This window comes from Portunus trituberculatus, chromosome 20 (assembly GCF_017591435.1).
Source record: "Portunus trituberculatus isolate SZX2019 chromosome 20, ASM1759143v1, whole genome shotgun sequence".
Lineage (NCBI taxonomy): Eukaryota > Metazoa > Arthropoda > Malacostraca > Decapoda > Portunidae > Portunus > Portunus trituberculatus.
The window spans coordinates 9,456,596-9,472,191 of record NC_059274.1 but is presented as its reverse complement, the minus strand read 5'-3'; the positions used below and the strand labels follow the sequence as shown (position 1 = coordinate 9,472,191).

The following is a 15,596-nucleotide window of genomic DNA, read 5'->3' as shown; positions in this document are numbered from 1 at the left end:
ATATCACAAGCAGTCAGACCCTAGTGAAAAGCAGTGAAATTGTATGGCTGTCATCATACACAACTATTTCACATGAAGATTCCAATATACATAAGCTTCTTCCACCTCCTATCTCTGGTTCATCAACTTACATTCACCTCGGCAATTTTTTTTACTTTATTTCTTTTAAAAAATTAATAATTGGGATAAACAAGAAACCAGATAAATGTAGTAAGGTAAACATTAAAAAAACTATACAGCATAGCTAACGTAAAGAAAGCTGGAGATGGCTTAACTTGACCTTCAATAATGAGTCTACACAGGAAAGCCCCAGATATAATCCATCCTGTTTTATTACTACTACTACTTATGAACACAAAGCTCTTTGCCCTGCTACCAACACCATGAATATGAACCTTATAGGTACTATCAATATTGTGGGCAAGGCATCCCAGTGTTCCAGTGGTGTCTTTCAGTTCCTATCTCCTTGTGGCTACATGAGAACCTGCACCGCCTCACTCACTGAGCACACCAAGTAAGTTGTGTTAATGATTTACGTAGTGTTGCCTCTCTTTATCAACTGTACCACCTTGTCAATAGTTACATATACAGGATTTGAATTACACTGAAGTGAGCATTTTTTTCCATATTGTTGCTAGAAGTTGTGTTAATGTTAGATACTGATCATCATCAAGAATCATTCAAAATAAAGACAAACTTTCTTACCATGTTTATCAGAAAAGCTATTATTTATTTTTACTTCACAACATAGCAAAAGCTACTCCTCATCTAGGAATTGCATTCTTTTGTTTGTATATATTCCCAAGAATTTAGGCTGGCTCCCCTTAAAAAAATAACAATAAAGAAATTTACATACCAGTCCTCAACATTCAGATTTAATTCAAGAATTCACAGATTTGTGCCAAAAGGAAATATATTTATATTTGATTTTCCAGTTCACCCATTCAATTCTAATGCACAGAGCAATTCACCATCGTACTTACACCCCCCCCAACACACACACACACACACACACACACACACACACACACACACACACACACACACACACACACACACACACAAATAGAGAAAGTATTGAAAGTTTAGAAGTAAATGGAGTATGCAGTGAAGATCCCAGGGAAATGGCAGAGGCTATGAATGGATGCTTTCGGAAGGTATTCACAAAGGAGACTGCTTTTGACAAACCACTGGTAATGGAACAGAAAGGGATTATGAAGGAGTTTCAAGTAACTGTGGAGGAGATCAAGAATATGATGGGAGTTTAGAAGTGAGAAAAGCTGTGGGACCTGATGGGGTATCAGGATGGATTTTAAGAGAATGCAGGGAGCAACTGGCAGAAAAAGTTTGTGAAGTAATTGATGCCTCATTAAGGGAAGGTGTAGTGCCCCAAGACTGGAAAAGAGCTAACATTGTCCCAATCTATAAATCAGGTAACAAGAGAGACCCATTGAACTATAGACCAGTGTCACTTACAAGTGTGGTAGCTAAGATGTGTGAGAGGGTGGTGAAGAATAGATGGACAGACTTCTTGGAGAAAAATGACATACTTTGTGAGTGTCAATTTGGTTTTAGAAAAGGGCGTTCATGCACGACAAACCTGATATGTTACTATTCGAGGGTGATAGATGTAATACAGGAAAGAGATGGTTGGGCTGATGGAATATATCTGGATTTAAAAAAGGCCTTTGATAAGGTACCACACCTGAGACTGATCTGGAAACTTGAAATGGTAGGAGGAGTGCATGGCAGTTTACTAAAATGGATGGAAGACTTTTTGGTAGGAAGAGAAATGAGAACAATAATTAAGGACAGACCATCAGAATGGGGCTTGGTGGAGAGTGGAGTTCCACAGGGATCAGTGTTGGCACCAGTAATGTTCGCGGTCTACATAAATGACATGGTGGATGGGGTGTCCAGTTATGTGAGCCTATTTGCAGGCGATGCAAAATTGTTAAGAAAAGTGAGATGTGACAAAGATTGCGAACTACTCCAGGAAGACTTGGACAGAATATGGAAATGGAGCTGTACATGGCAAATGGAGTTCAACACGACAAAATGCAAGAAAATAGAGTTTGGCAAGAGTGAAAGAAGAATCAGGAGTATGTACAAGATAGGAAATGAAGACATAAAACCAGTCATGAAGAAAAAGACCTTGGGGTGACAATTACCAATGACCTATCGCCAGAGAGACATATAAACAAAATAATTGGAGAAGTATTGAACTTATTGAGGAACATAAGAGTGGCGTTCGTATATTTAGATGAAGAAATGATGAAGAAAATAATTACTGCAATGATAAGACCGAGGCTTGAATATGCAACAATACAGTGGGCTCGAACTTAAAGAAACACATAAGGAAACTAGAGAAAGTACAGAGGGCTGCAACAAAAATGGTGCCTGACTTAAGAGATTTGACTTATGAAGACAGACTGAAAAGAATGCAACTTCCGACCCTGGAAAACAGAAGAGAAAGGGAGACCTGATAGCAATATACAGAGTGATGATTGGCATGGAAAAATGGATAGGGAAGATCTGTGTATGTGGAATGAAAGAATGTCGAGAGGGCATGGGAAAAACTAAAATGGCCACTTATAGGAGAGATGTGAAAAATATAGCTTCCCTCATAGAAGGGTGGAAGCATGGAATAGTTTAGGCGTGGAAGTGGTCAACGCAAGGAATATTCATGATTTTAAGAAAAAGCTGGACATTAATAGATATGGAGACGGGACAACACGAGCATAGCTCTTTTCCCGTATGTTACAATTAGGTAAATACAATTAGGTAAATACACACACACACACACACACACACGTCGATGGCGGATGTGGTCGCTGAGCTCAGAGCAATCATCTCTAATTCTACAGTTGCCATTGCCTAAGAGTAACCAAGGTGGGAAAGGAGCTTGAAATGTTTGTCCCGTCTCCATATAGTCATGTTAACTGTTGATTAGCAAAATAATGTCCAGGAAGGTGAATATAAACTGTAGCCTGCGTTTGAGCCATCAGCTGGTTTGTTTACATCTGCGCAACATGGCGGCTGTGAACTCGAAAGATGAATCAGACTTCACAGGATTTCAAGGAATAATGGAGAAGAGCGTTTATGTGAAGAAAATTCTGGAGTTGGAAGGTAAAATTGAAAACTGTTTGAAAAGTATGGGGCCTGGAAACGAGTTATGACAATGTAATGAAAGAGTGCGCTGAAATGAAGAAGAAAATGCAGTACTGAAAGAGGAAGTTAAGTTAATTAAAGTGAATTGCGACAAATGTGGAGAATCTTTAGGAAAAGTGATGGAGAAGCAGGCTGAATGGAAAAAAGTCAGGAAGTGGAAAGAAAGGAGGTAAATTACAAAGTTGCAAGTCTGGAAAAGGAAATCAAAGAGTCTGGGAGAAAACTTTGGGCCTTGCTGAAATTATAGATCAACAGATCATAGAAGAGAAGATTGCTGAGAAAGTGGTGAAGGTTATTAAGTCAAATGAGACATTGGTGAGGAAACTGTAGACAAAAGAGATGTGTGGTGATATTTGGTGTGGAGGAGGATAAGACACCGAGTAAAATGGAGAGAGAAAAACATAAAAAGGTGATAAATAATATCATTAATGTGGTGCAGGAGGAGGAAAAGACCTAGTACAAGAAATAGAGGACTTCCATAGAATTGGAAAGTTCACAGGAGAAGGTATGAGGCCAATAAGAATCAAACTTAAGTCACAAAAGGATGTAGATGAATTGGTGGAGAAGTCATGGAGGCTAGCCCAGCAGGAAACAACAAGGAAGATTTGGTTGAGAAGAGATCTCGGTGAAAAGGAAAGAGAAATGTTAAATGAGTTGAGAAAGGAGGCTTTGAAAAAAATGAAGAGAGGACAGAAGAGGAGAAGAAAGAGTTTTCTGGAGAATCTTGGATATGAGACTGAGGAAGTGGTTCATAACCCAGAAAAGTACAGCAAGAAAGGACTAAAGAAACTTACGTATGAGCGGAATGTAATGTATTCCAACATAAATGGAGTGATATCGGGATTTTAGAACTCAACGATTACTTGAGGGACAAGAACCCAGATATTGTGGGTCTTACTGAAACAAAACTGAGAGAGGAGAAGACCTGATGATGGTTGGAGAAGGGAAATATAATGTTTGGAAAAGAAATAGAGTAGGTAAGATGGGAGGAGGAGTGATGTTGCTGGTTAAAAAAGATATAAAGGTGGATCAAGTGAAAGAAGGTATGGGAAAGGCAGAAGTGCTAAAGATCAGAGCAGAAACTAATGAAGGAAAAAGAGGCACTACATAGTGGTGTACGTACCACCTAAGACAAATGCATGGTCAGTACAGGAATATGAAGAAATGATAAGTGATACAGGAACATGTCTGGAAGAAATGTTGGGTGGCTGTGAACGAACTATAATGATGGGAGATTTTAATTGTAAAGAGGTGTGTTGGGAGGACTGGTCAATGGAAGGATCAGAGACAACATGGGAAATACACTATTGACACTGGCAATGGAAAATGTGTTAACTCAGTGGGTCAAAGAAGATACTAGGTTTGGAGGAGAGGAGCATCGTCAAGACTGGACTTGGTCTTTAGTACAGAGCCAATGGTCATTGAGGAGATGAGGGTGGAGTGCCCTTTAGCAAAGAGTGATCATGCAGTTTTGGAGTTCAAGGTGATAGATGAAGAGAAATCTAGAAGAAATGAAGAATATAAAGTGGGAAGATGGAATTATGCCAAGACAGATTTTGGAAACCTAAAGAAATTCTTTCAAGAGACAAATTGGATGAAATTCAAGAGTGCTAAGGAGCAAATGAAAAGTGGAAGGAATTTATAAAAATATACAAAGAAGGTGAGAAAAATTTGTACCAATAAGACAACATAGAGAAGTTGGAAAGCAGGACTGGTTTAACGATAGATGTGAAAAGGCTAGAACAAGAAAAGAGGATGCATGGAAGAGGTGGAGAAGGAAAAGACGGATTAAGCAGTGGGAAAGTTACAAAAGAGCAAGAAATGAATATGTGTTGATTAGAAGAGAAGAAAGAAAGAAACAAGAAAAGGATATAATTGATAAATGTAAAGACCAACCAAGGCTTTTTACAGACATGTGAACAACAACATCAAAAATAGAGAAAGTATTGAAAGTTTAGAAGTAAATGGAGTATGCAGTGAAGATCCCAGGAAATGGCAGAGGCTATGAATGGATGCTTTCGGAAGGTATTCACAAAGGAGACTGCTTTTGACAAACCACTGGTAATGGAACAGAAAGGGATTATGAAGGAGTTTCAAGTAACTGTGGAGGAGATCAAGAATATGATGGGGAGTTTAGAAGTGAGAAAAGCTGTGGGACCTGATGGGGTATCAGGATGGATTTTAAGAGAATGCAGGAGCAACTGGCAGAAAAAGTTTGTGAAGTAATTGATGCCTCATTAAGGGAAGGTGTAGTGCCCCAAGACTGGAAAAGAGCTAACATTGTCCCAATCTATAAATCAGGTAACAAGAGAGACCCATTGAACTATAGACCAGTGTCACTTACAAGTGTGGTAGCTAAGATGTGTGAGAGGGTGGTGAAGAATAGATGGACAGACTTCTTGGAGAAAAATGACATACTTTGTGAGTGTCAATTTGGTTTTAGAAAAGGGCGTTCATGCACGACAAACCTGATATGTTACTATTCGAGGGTGATAGATGTAATACAGGAAAGAGATGGTTGGGCTGATGGAATATATCTGGATTTAAAAAGGCCTTTGATAAGGTACCACACGGAGACTGATCTGGAAACTTGAAATGGTAGGAGTGCATGGCAGTTTACTAAAATGGATGGAAGACTTTTGGTAGGAAGAGAAATGAGAACAATAATTAAGGACAGACCATCAGAATGGGGCTTGGTGGAGTGGAGTTCCACAGGGATCAGTGTTGGCACCAGTAATGTTCGCGTCTACATAAATGACATGGTGGATGGGGTGTCCAGTTATGTGAGCCTATTTGCAGACGATGCAAAATTGTTAAGAAAAGTGAGATGTGACAAAGATTGCGAACTACTCCAGGAAGACTTGGACAGAATATGGAAATGGAGCTGTACATGGCAAATGGAGTTCAACACGACAAAATGCAAGAAAATAGAGTTTGGCAAGAGTGAAAGAAGAATCAGGAGTATGTACAAGATAGGAAATGAAGACATAAAACCAGTCATGAAGAAAAAGACCTTGGGGTGACAATTACCAATGACCTATCGCCAGAGAGACATATAAACAAAATAATTGGAGAAGTATTGAACTTATTGAGGAACATAAGAGTGGCGTTCGTATATTTAGATGAAGAAATGATGAAGAAAATAATTACTGCAATGATAAGACCGAGGCTTGAATATGCAACAATACAGTGGGCTCGAACTTAAAGAAACACATAAGGAAACTAGAGAAAGTACAGAGGGCTGCAACAAAAATGGTGCCTGACTTAAGAGATTTGACTTATGAAGACAGACTGAAAAGAATGCAACTTCCGACCCTGGAAAACAGAAGAGAAAGGGAGACCTGATAGCAATATACAGAGTGATGATTGGCATGGAAAAATGGATAGGGAAGATCTGTGTATGTGGAATGAAAGAATGTCGAGAGGGCATGGGAAAAACTAAAATGGCCACTTATAGGAGAGATGTGAAAAATATAGCTTCCCTCATAGAAGGGTGGAAGCATGGAATAGTTTAGACGTGGAAGTGGTCAACGCAAGGAATATTCATGATTTTAAGAAAAAGCTGGACATTAATAGATATGGAGACGGGACAACACGAGCATAGCTCTTTTCCGTATGTTACAATTAGGTAAATACAATTACACAAATACACACACACACACACACATCAGCTGATCTTCACACACCTGTTGTATAGTATTTACAGTGGCCTGGGCAGGTAGTGTGGACTCACTCCATGAAATCAATTATTAAAGAATAATGAGTGAAAAGATATTCCATCCAAATGCAGACATGAGGGTAGAGAACTGATGATGACTATGACGGTGAGGGAAAAGATATTCAAGGGTTCGATCGACAACTTCACTACTGAAGAGAGTGTCAAATATTGAATATAAACTAGATAAACTGATAAAGGAGAAGATGGAAATGAAAGAGAATAAAGAACAGGAAATGGAGTTTATAAGACTGAGAGAAAGGATAAGAAAAGTGGAAGAAAATGAAGCTAGGCTAAGAGCGGAAAACGAAGAACTAAAAAAGGAAGTAGCTAACTACAAGAAGCAGATGGAAGAAGGACTCGTAAAGCCGAGAAAGAAAAGGAGAAGCTGAAAGATCTAGTAAACAAGGAAGAGGAAAGAGTACAGAACGTGATTAAAAAAGAAGTACAAGCATGGAGAGTCCAAGATAAGAAAGATAAGGCCAATTTTCAGGAGGTGATTCAAGAACAACTTAAAGAAAAAGAAGAAAATATGACAAACAAAATGATAGGAGTTCTCAAGACAAAAGAAAATCTAGTTAGAGAAATTGCAGAAAAAAAGAAGAGTGTAGTCGTATTTGGAATAAAAGAAAAAAATATAAAATATAGACCAAAAGAGAAAAGAAGAAATGAAATCAGTCAAAGACCTACTGAAGAATCTTAATGACGAAGATAGGCAGAACTTGGAAGAGAAAGTAGAAGAAATAAACAGAATGGGACCATATCAAGAAGGAAAAACGAGACCAATTACAATACTACTAAAATCACAAGCAGCAACAGAAGAAATATTATATAGAACAACAAAACTTAGAGAAACAGAAGGCTGCAAGGATATCTATATAAAGAAAAATAGAAATGAGGAAGAAAGGAAGAGATACAATGAACTGGCAGCAGCAGTAAGGAAAAGAATAATGAAAGGTCAGAAGAGGAGAAGAAGGCATTTTTGGAGAATTCTAAGAGACAGGATAAGGAAATGGTATATAAACAAGAAGGAAGAGAAAAAAGTGGAACAAGTTTAACTAAAAATGATAAAGGCAAAAGACTAAAAATGATGTATACGAACATAGACGGGGTTTTATCAAGTAAATTAGAATTAAGAGATTACATAAGGAAAGAAAATCCAGATATTGTATGCCTGGCTGAAACAAAACTAAATGAGGAAATCAAAATAGTCTTGGATAATAGGTATAATGTATGGAGAAGAGACAGAGAAGGTAAAGGAGGAGGAGGAGTCATAATAATGTTAAGGAAGGAGATAGTGATCAATCAAGTGGAATGTGGGAAGGAAAAGCAGAAGTATTGTATATTAAGATGCATATTAATAAAAAAGAGATAACAATCATTGTAACATATGTGCCACCAAAAACAAATTCATGGACCAATCAAGAATATAAAGACATGATAGATGACACAATAAGGAGTCTAATGAGAATCGTTAAAGAAAGGAGAAAAGTGATATTAGTAGGAGATTTCAACTGTAAAGAAGTGGACTGGGAAAATTATGAAAGTGGTATGGGGGAAGAAGCCTGGGAGAAAGATTCTTAAACCTAATGATAGACAATATGATGGACCAGAGGTAAAGGAATGCACAAGATTCAGAGGAAATAATTGGATATAAAGATGAATGAATAAGATATAAGTGCCCATTGGGAAAGAGTGACCATGCAATATTAGAAATAGATATAGAAGAAGGAAAGGAAGATAGAGACATTCATACAAAGGAGACCGATTAAATTACAGAAAGGCTGATATTGAGAATCTCAAGAACTATTTAAAAAACATAGACTGGGAAGAGATGGAAAACTCAGAGATAATGCAAGACAAATATAACTTATTTTTGGAAATATACAAAACAGGAGTCAGAATATGTCCCAAAATATAGACCAAAAGAAGAAGGAAAGAAAGATTGGTTTAATGCAAGGTGTGCTAGGGCAGGCAAGAGAGAATGAGATGAGATGGAAGGAGGTGGGGAGTGAAAAGAAATCTCAGACAAATGCATGGAATACTATAGTAATAAAAGAAAAATGAAAGAATACTACAACTACTACTAATAATAATAATAATAATCATAATAATAATAATAATAATGAAATGTAAAGTAATTCAATAGTATAATTTATTCATTTAAAACTTAAAATTTATTAGACAGAAGTGAGGTATGAGATTGAAAATAAAGCAGAGGAAGAAGTGTTGTGGAGTTGATGTGCTAGGGCAAAGGAGAAAAGAGATGGAGCATGGAAAAGGTGGAGGAGAAATAGGAATCCAACAAACAAGGAAAACTTCAAGGCAGCGAGAAATGAATATGTTAAGGTGAGGAAGGAAGAGGAAAAGAACTTGAAAAAGATATTGTCGAAAAATGTAAGGAGCAACCAAAATTGTTCTATAGATTCATAAATGGAAAAATTAGGCAAAAAGAAACAATAGAAAGGTTAAAAGGAGAGAACGGGATGGTGGAAGACCCAAAAGTATGGCAGAACTATTAAATAAAAATTCCAGGAGGTCTTTACTAAAGAATCCAAATTTGAGAGGCCACAGGTAATAGAGACAATCTATATGAAAGAGATTAAAGTAACCAAGCTTGAAATAAAAGAGTTAATGAAGGAACTGGATGAAGAGAAGGCAATGGGTCCGGATGAAGTCTCAGGCAGAATACTGAAAGAATGTAGGGAAGAACTAGCAAGTCCTATATACAACATCATAAAATGCTCAATAGAAAATGGAACAGTGCCAGTAGAATGGAAAAGAGCTGAGGTGGTTCCCATATATAAGAGTGGAATGAAAGAAGAACCTTTAAATTACAAATTGGTATCACTAACTAGTGTAATATGCAAGATGTGTGAAAGAATAATAAAGAAACAATGGATCGAGTTCCTTGAAGACAACAAATTAATATCAAATAGCCAATTTGGTTTTAGAAAAGGACGGTCTTGTGTAACTAATTTATTGAGTTTCTATTCTAGAATAGTTGATAGAGTACAAGAGAGAGAGGGATGGGTTGACTGCATCTACTTGGATTTAAAAAGGCGTTTGACAAAGTGCCACATAAGATTACTGTGGAAGTTAGAGGAGAAGGGTGGCTTAAAAGGAAGCACATTGAGATGGATAGAAAATTATTTGAGGGGGAGAGAAATAAGGACAGTAGTTAAAGATATGAAGTCAAGTGGAGAGCAGTAGAAAGCGGAGTGCCACAGGGTCAGTATTGGCACCAATACTTTTCCTCATTTATATTAACGACATGCCAGAAGGAGTGAACAGCTACATAAATTTGTTTGCGGATGATACGAAACTGTGCAGAGTTATAAAGCAAAAAGAGGATTGTGAAATACTGCAAGAAGACCTAAATAAGATCTGGGAATGGAGTAAGAAGTGGGAAATGGAATTCAATGTGAAAAAAAGCCATGTCATGGAAATGGGAAAGAGTGAAAGACGACCTGTGGGAATCTATAAGATGGGAGATGGTGTAGAACTGGAGAAAGTAAAAAAGGAAAAGGACTTAGGAGTGACGATGGAAGAAAACAATCAACCAGTAAGCCATATTGATAGAATTTTTAGAGAAACATATAATTTGCTGAGAAATATTGGAGTAGCATTTCACTACATGGACAAAGAAATGATGAAGAAATTGATAAATACTATAATAGATTGGAATATGCAGGAGTAGTGTGGACCCCTCATAAAAAGAAACACATAAGAAAATTGGAGGCTACAAAAATGGCTACAAGAATGGTCCCAGAACTTGAAGGGATGACATATGAGGAGAGACTAAAGGCTATGGATCTACCAACCTTGGAACAAAGAAGGGAGAGAGGAGACCTGATACAAGTCTATAAATTGATCAACGGAATGGACCAAGTGGATAATGAGAAACTGATCTTGAGAGAAGAATATGACATCCGAGCACAAGATCGCATAGTAAAAAGCTGAGAAAGAAGATGTCTGAGAGATATTAAAAATATAGTTTCCAGAGATGTATTGAGACGTGGAACAGTTTAGATGAAGAAGTAGTGTCTGCAAAGAGTGTGCACACTTTTAAAGTAAGATTGGATAAGTGTAGATATGGAGACGGGGCCACACGAGCATAAAGCCCAGGCCCTGTAAAACTACAACTAGGTAAATACAACTAGGTAAAATACACACACACACACACACAGTTTGAATGAAGTAGTAGTGTCTGCAACGAGTGTGCATAGTTTTAAAGCAAGATTGGATAAGTGTAGATATGGAGATGGGGTCACACGAGCATAAAGCCCAGGCCCTGTAAAACTACAACTAGGTAAACTAGGTAAATACACACACACACACACACACACACACACACACACACACACACACACACACACACACACACACACACACACAAGCCAGAGGACAGGGGTTAGATTCCCCGGCCGGGTGGAGATATTTGGGTGTGTCTCCTGATGTAGTGTTCACCTGGCAGTGAGTAGGAAGAAAATCGAGGAGTTGTGACCCTGTTGTGTGTGTGTGTGCCTGGTCTCAGGCCTATAAGATGGAAATAATGAGCTCTGAGCTGTTGTGAGAAGTGGCTGTGTAGAGACTGCAGCAGATCAAACAGTGAAACACAGAGTGTAGTGGTTAGAGACTCAGAATCAAGGAGGGTTGAATGATGGCGAGGCAAATGAGCAAGTGTTCATAGCAGTAAATAGGTGATGTAACTCGATTGTGGCCTTGCTTTAGTGTGTGTTGTGTGTTGATATGGTCTCAGTCCTAAAGATTCTATGAGCTCTGAGCTCGCTCCGTAATGGGGAAAACTGGCTGGGTGACCAGCTGGCGCCCGAGGTGAATTACACACTGAATGGAAAATTATTTGAGGGGGAGAGAAATAAGGATGGTAGTTAAAGATATGAAGTCCAAGTGGAGAGCAGTAGAAAGTGGAGTGCCACACCGGTCAGTGTTGCCGCCAATACTTTTTCTCATATATATAAACGACATGCCAGAGGGAGTGAACAGCTACATAAATCTGTTTGCGGATGATACGAAACTGTGCAGAGTTATAAGGCAAAAAGAGGATTGTGAAATACTGCAGGAAGACCTAAATAAGATCTGGAAATAGAGTAAGAAGTGGGAGATGGAATTCAATGTGGACAAAAGCCATGTCATGGAAATGGGAAAGAGTGAAAGACGACCCGTGGGAATCTATAAGAAGGGAGATGGAATAGAACTAGAGAAAGTAAAAAAGGAAAAAGACTTGGGAGTGACAATGGAAGAAAACAATCAAACCGTAAACCCCATATTGATAGAATTTTCAGAGAGACATATGATTTGCTAAGGAATATTGGATTAGCATTTCACTACATGGACAAAGAGATAATGAAGAAATTGATAAGTACTATAATAAGACCCAGATTGGAATATGCAGGAGTTGTGTGGATCCCCCATAAAAAGAAACACGTAAGGAAGTTGGAGAGACTACAAAAAATGGCTACAAGAATGGTTCCAGAATTTGAAGGGATGACACATGAGGAGAGACTAAAGGCTATGGATCTACGGTACAACCCTGGAACAAAGAAATGAGATAGGAGATCTGATACAAGTTTATAAATTGATCAACGGAATGGACTAAGTGGATAATGAGAAACTGATCCTGAGAGAAGAATATAACATTCGAAGCACAAGATCGCATAGTAAAAAGCTGAGAAAAGGAAGATGTCTGAGAGATGTTAAAAAATATAGTTTCCCGCAAAGATGTATTGTGACGTGGAACAGTTTAAATGAAGAAGTAGTGTCTGCAAGGAGTGTGCATACTTTTAAAGTAAGATTGGATAAGTGTAAATATGGAGAGGGCCACAGGCATAAAGCCCCGGCCCTGTAAAGCTACAACTAGGTAAATACAACTAGGTAAATACACACACACACACACACAAGCTTGAAATAAAAAAGTTGATGACGGAATTGGATGAGGAAAAGGCAATGGGACCGGATGAAGTCTCAGGCAGAATACTGAAAGAATGTAGGGAAGAACTAGCAAGTCCAATATACATCATAAAATGCTCAATAGAAAATGAAACAGTGCCAGTGGAGTGGAAAAGAGCTGAGGTGGTTCCCATATATAAGAGCGGAAGGAAGGAAGAACCTTTAAATTACAGGCCGGTATCACTAACTAGTGTAATATGCAAGATGTGTGAAAAAGTAATAAAGAAGCAATGGATCGAGTTTCTTGAAGACAACAAAATATTATCAAATAGCCAATTTGGTTTTAGAAAAGGTCGGTCATGTGTGACAAATTTATTGAGTTTCTACTCTAGAATAGTTGATAAAGTACAAGAGAGAGAGGGATGGATTGACTGTATTTATTTAGATCTAAAAAAGGCTTTTGATAAAGTGCCACATGAAAGATTACTATGGAAGTTAGAGGAGAAGGGTGGCTTAAAAGGAAGCACATTGAGATGGATGAAGAATTACTTAAGGGGGAGAGAAATAAGGACGATAGTTAAAGATATGAAGTCCAAGTGGAGAACAGTAGACAGCGGAGTGCCACAGGGGTCAGTATTGGCACCAATACTTTTCTCGTATATATAAATGACATGCCAGAGGAGTGAACAGCTACATAAATCTGTTTGCGGACGATGCGAAACTGTGCAGAGTCATTAAACAAAAGAGGATTGTGAAATACTACAGGAAGACTTAAACAAGATCTGGAAATGGAGCAAAAATGGAGATGGAATTCAATGTGGACAAAAGCCATGTCATGGAAATGGGAAAAAGTGAAAGACGACCAGTGGGAATCTATAAGATGGGAGATGGAGTAGAACTAGAAAAAGTAAAAAAGGAAAAGGACTTGGGAGTGACAATGGAAGAAAATAATCAACCGGTTAGCCATATTGATAGAATTTTCAGAGAGACGTATAATTTGCTAAGGAATATTGGAGTAGCATTTCACTATATGGACAAGGAAATGATGAAGAAATTGATAAGTACTAAAATAAGACCTAGATTGGAATATGCAGGAGTTGTGTGGACTCCCATAAAAGAAACACATAAGAAAATTAGAGACTACAAAAATGGCTACAAGAATGGTTCCAGAATTTAAAGGGATGGCATATGAGGAGAGACTAAAGGCAATGGATCTACCAACCTTGGAGCAGAGAAGAGAGAGGGATCTGATACAAGTTTATAAATTGATTAACGGAATGGATGAAGTGGATAATGAGAAACTGATCCTGAGAGAAGAATATGACTTTAGAAGCACAAGATCGCATAGTAAGAAACTAAGGAAGGGACGATGTCTGAGAGATGTTAAAAAATTTAGTTTCCCACAAAGATGTGTTGAGACTTGGAACAGTTTGAGTGAGGAAGTGGTATCAGCAAAGAGTGTACATAGTTTTAAAGAAAAATTGGATAAGTGTAGATATGGAGACGGGACCACACGAGCGTAAAGCCCAGGCCCTGTAAAACTACAACTAGGTAAATACAACTAGGTAAATACACACACTAAAGTATAGGAAAACCAAATACGTATTAGTTCACTATATGCATTAGTTTAGGCGTGATGGTGTAGTGAAATTGCATAGTGTTCCAGTGAGCTGAGAGATTAGTTGTTGTGGTGGTGAGTGAGCTGATGGACAGATAGTTGTTGTGGGTAGGAGGATGTCTACAAAAAGCATTAAACACGGAAGTGGCAGCTCATGTATGGGCACTGGAACTGCAGCATCCCCCATTTCCACTTGATATTATTGATAATATTCAATATAAAGACTTTTCTTTTATTCTTTCTTTTGACATGTACAATATAGTATAATCCTTAAGCTTAATGTCAGTAGTTATCCCTCAGTCTAAAAAAAATACAAAAATATTTGTATGGAACTGCGCATCAGTTCCAACAGCGTGGAATTCAGCTGTTTTCCACATGTATTTACCTAGTTGTATTGTACAAGGTTCAAGTGGGGCTCATAGTGTCCTGTCTCCATGTCTCCATTTATCTAATTTTTCCTCAGTTATGCACATTATGTGCTGTAACAACTTCATTATTCAATGCATTCCACTGTTCTGTGTGGAAAACTGTATTTTCCAATATCCTTCACACACTGCCTCATCCTGATCTTCTTTACATGTCCTCTTATCCTTCCATCTTCTTCTGTCACCAGCACCAGGATTTCAATGTCTATCTTAATTTTTTCAATGCCATTGACTATCTTGTAAATTGTTATTAGGTCCCCACATTTTCTTCTATCTTGTAAGGTTGGTGGTCCCATTTCCTTCAGTCGTTCTTCATATGTTAAGTCTTTTAATTCCGGCACCATCTTTGTAGCAATCTTTTGTATCCTTTCTAATCTTCTTGTATCCTTGTATTCTTATATTCTTATTCCATGTATACAAGGGAGGTTGCTCATGGGGCTGTGAGGGAGAGGGGGAGTACTATCGTTCCCGCAGTGCCAACCTTGGCATGATGGTGGAAGGTAGCATTTATTTTTTACTCTGAGTGTGTTGTGCCTAAAAATGGTGTACCAATGAGAAAATTATTCATCTTTTCGCACAAATTAAAACAAGAATAATAAATTTAACCTTTAAAAGAATGGACTGAACTGTGACAGTTTAGATTATAGTAATCAAAAATGTTTATCTTCTTTTAAAATACTATAAAGTTTCTGAATAAATTTTCTTATACTAGTTTCCTTTTACAAAATATTAAAACAAGGGCTAAAATTTTTTGGAG

The 15,596-nt window shown here is 37.8% G+C and overlaps 2 protein-coding genes across 8 annotated transcripts in view; one reads left to right on the top strand and one right to left on the bottom strand.

Annotated features, from left to right (window-relative positions):
- Positions 1-15,596, bottom strand: part of LOC123506796 (rho guanine nucleotide exchange factor 11-like) — a gene marked incomplete in the record, with an annotated part of 643,649 nt that overhangs the window by 618,065 nt on the left and 9,988 nt on the right.
- LOC123506798 overlaps positions 299-15,596 on the top strand; it is an 84,175-nt gene continuing 68,877 nt past the window's right edge. For 2 of the 7 annotated variants that reach the window (XR_006675526.1, XM_045259145.1), the window contains exon 1: positions 9,181-9,235. The gene's annotated coding sequence lies outside the window, so the exon portion shown is untranslated. Of the gene's footprint in view, positions 515-9,169; positions 9,236-15,596 lie in introns of those variants that run through there. The other 5 variants (XM_045259144.1, XR_006675530.1, XR_006675527.1 and 2 more) reach the window with 5 other exon arrangements.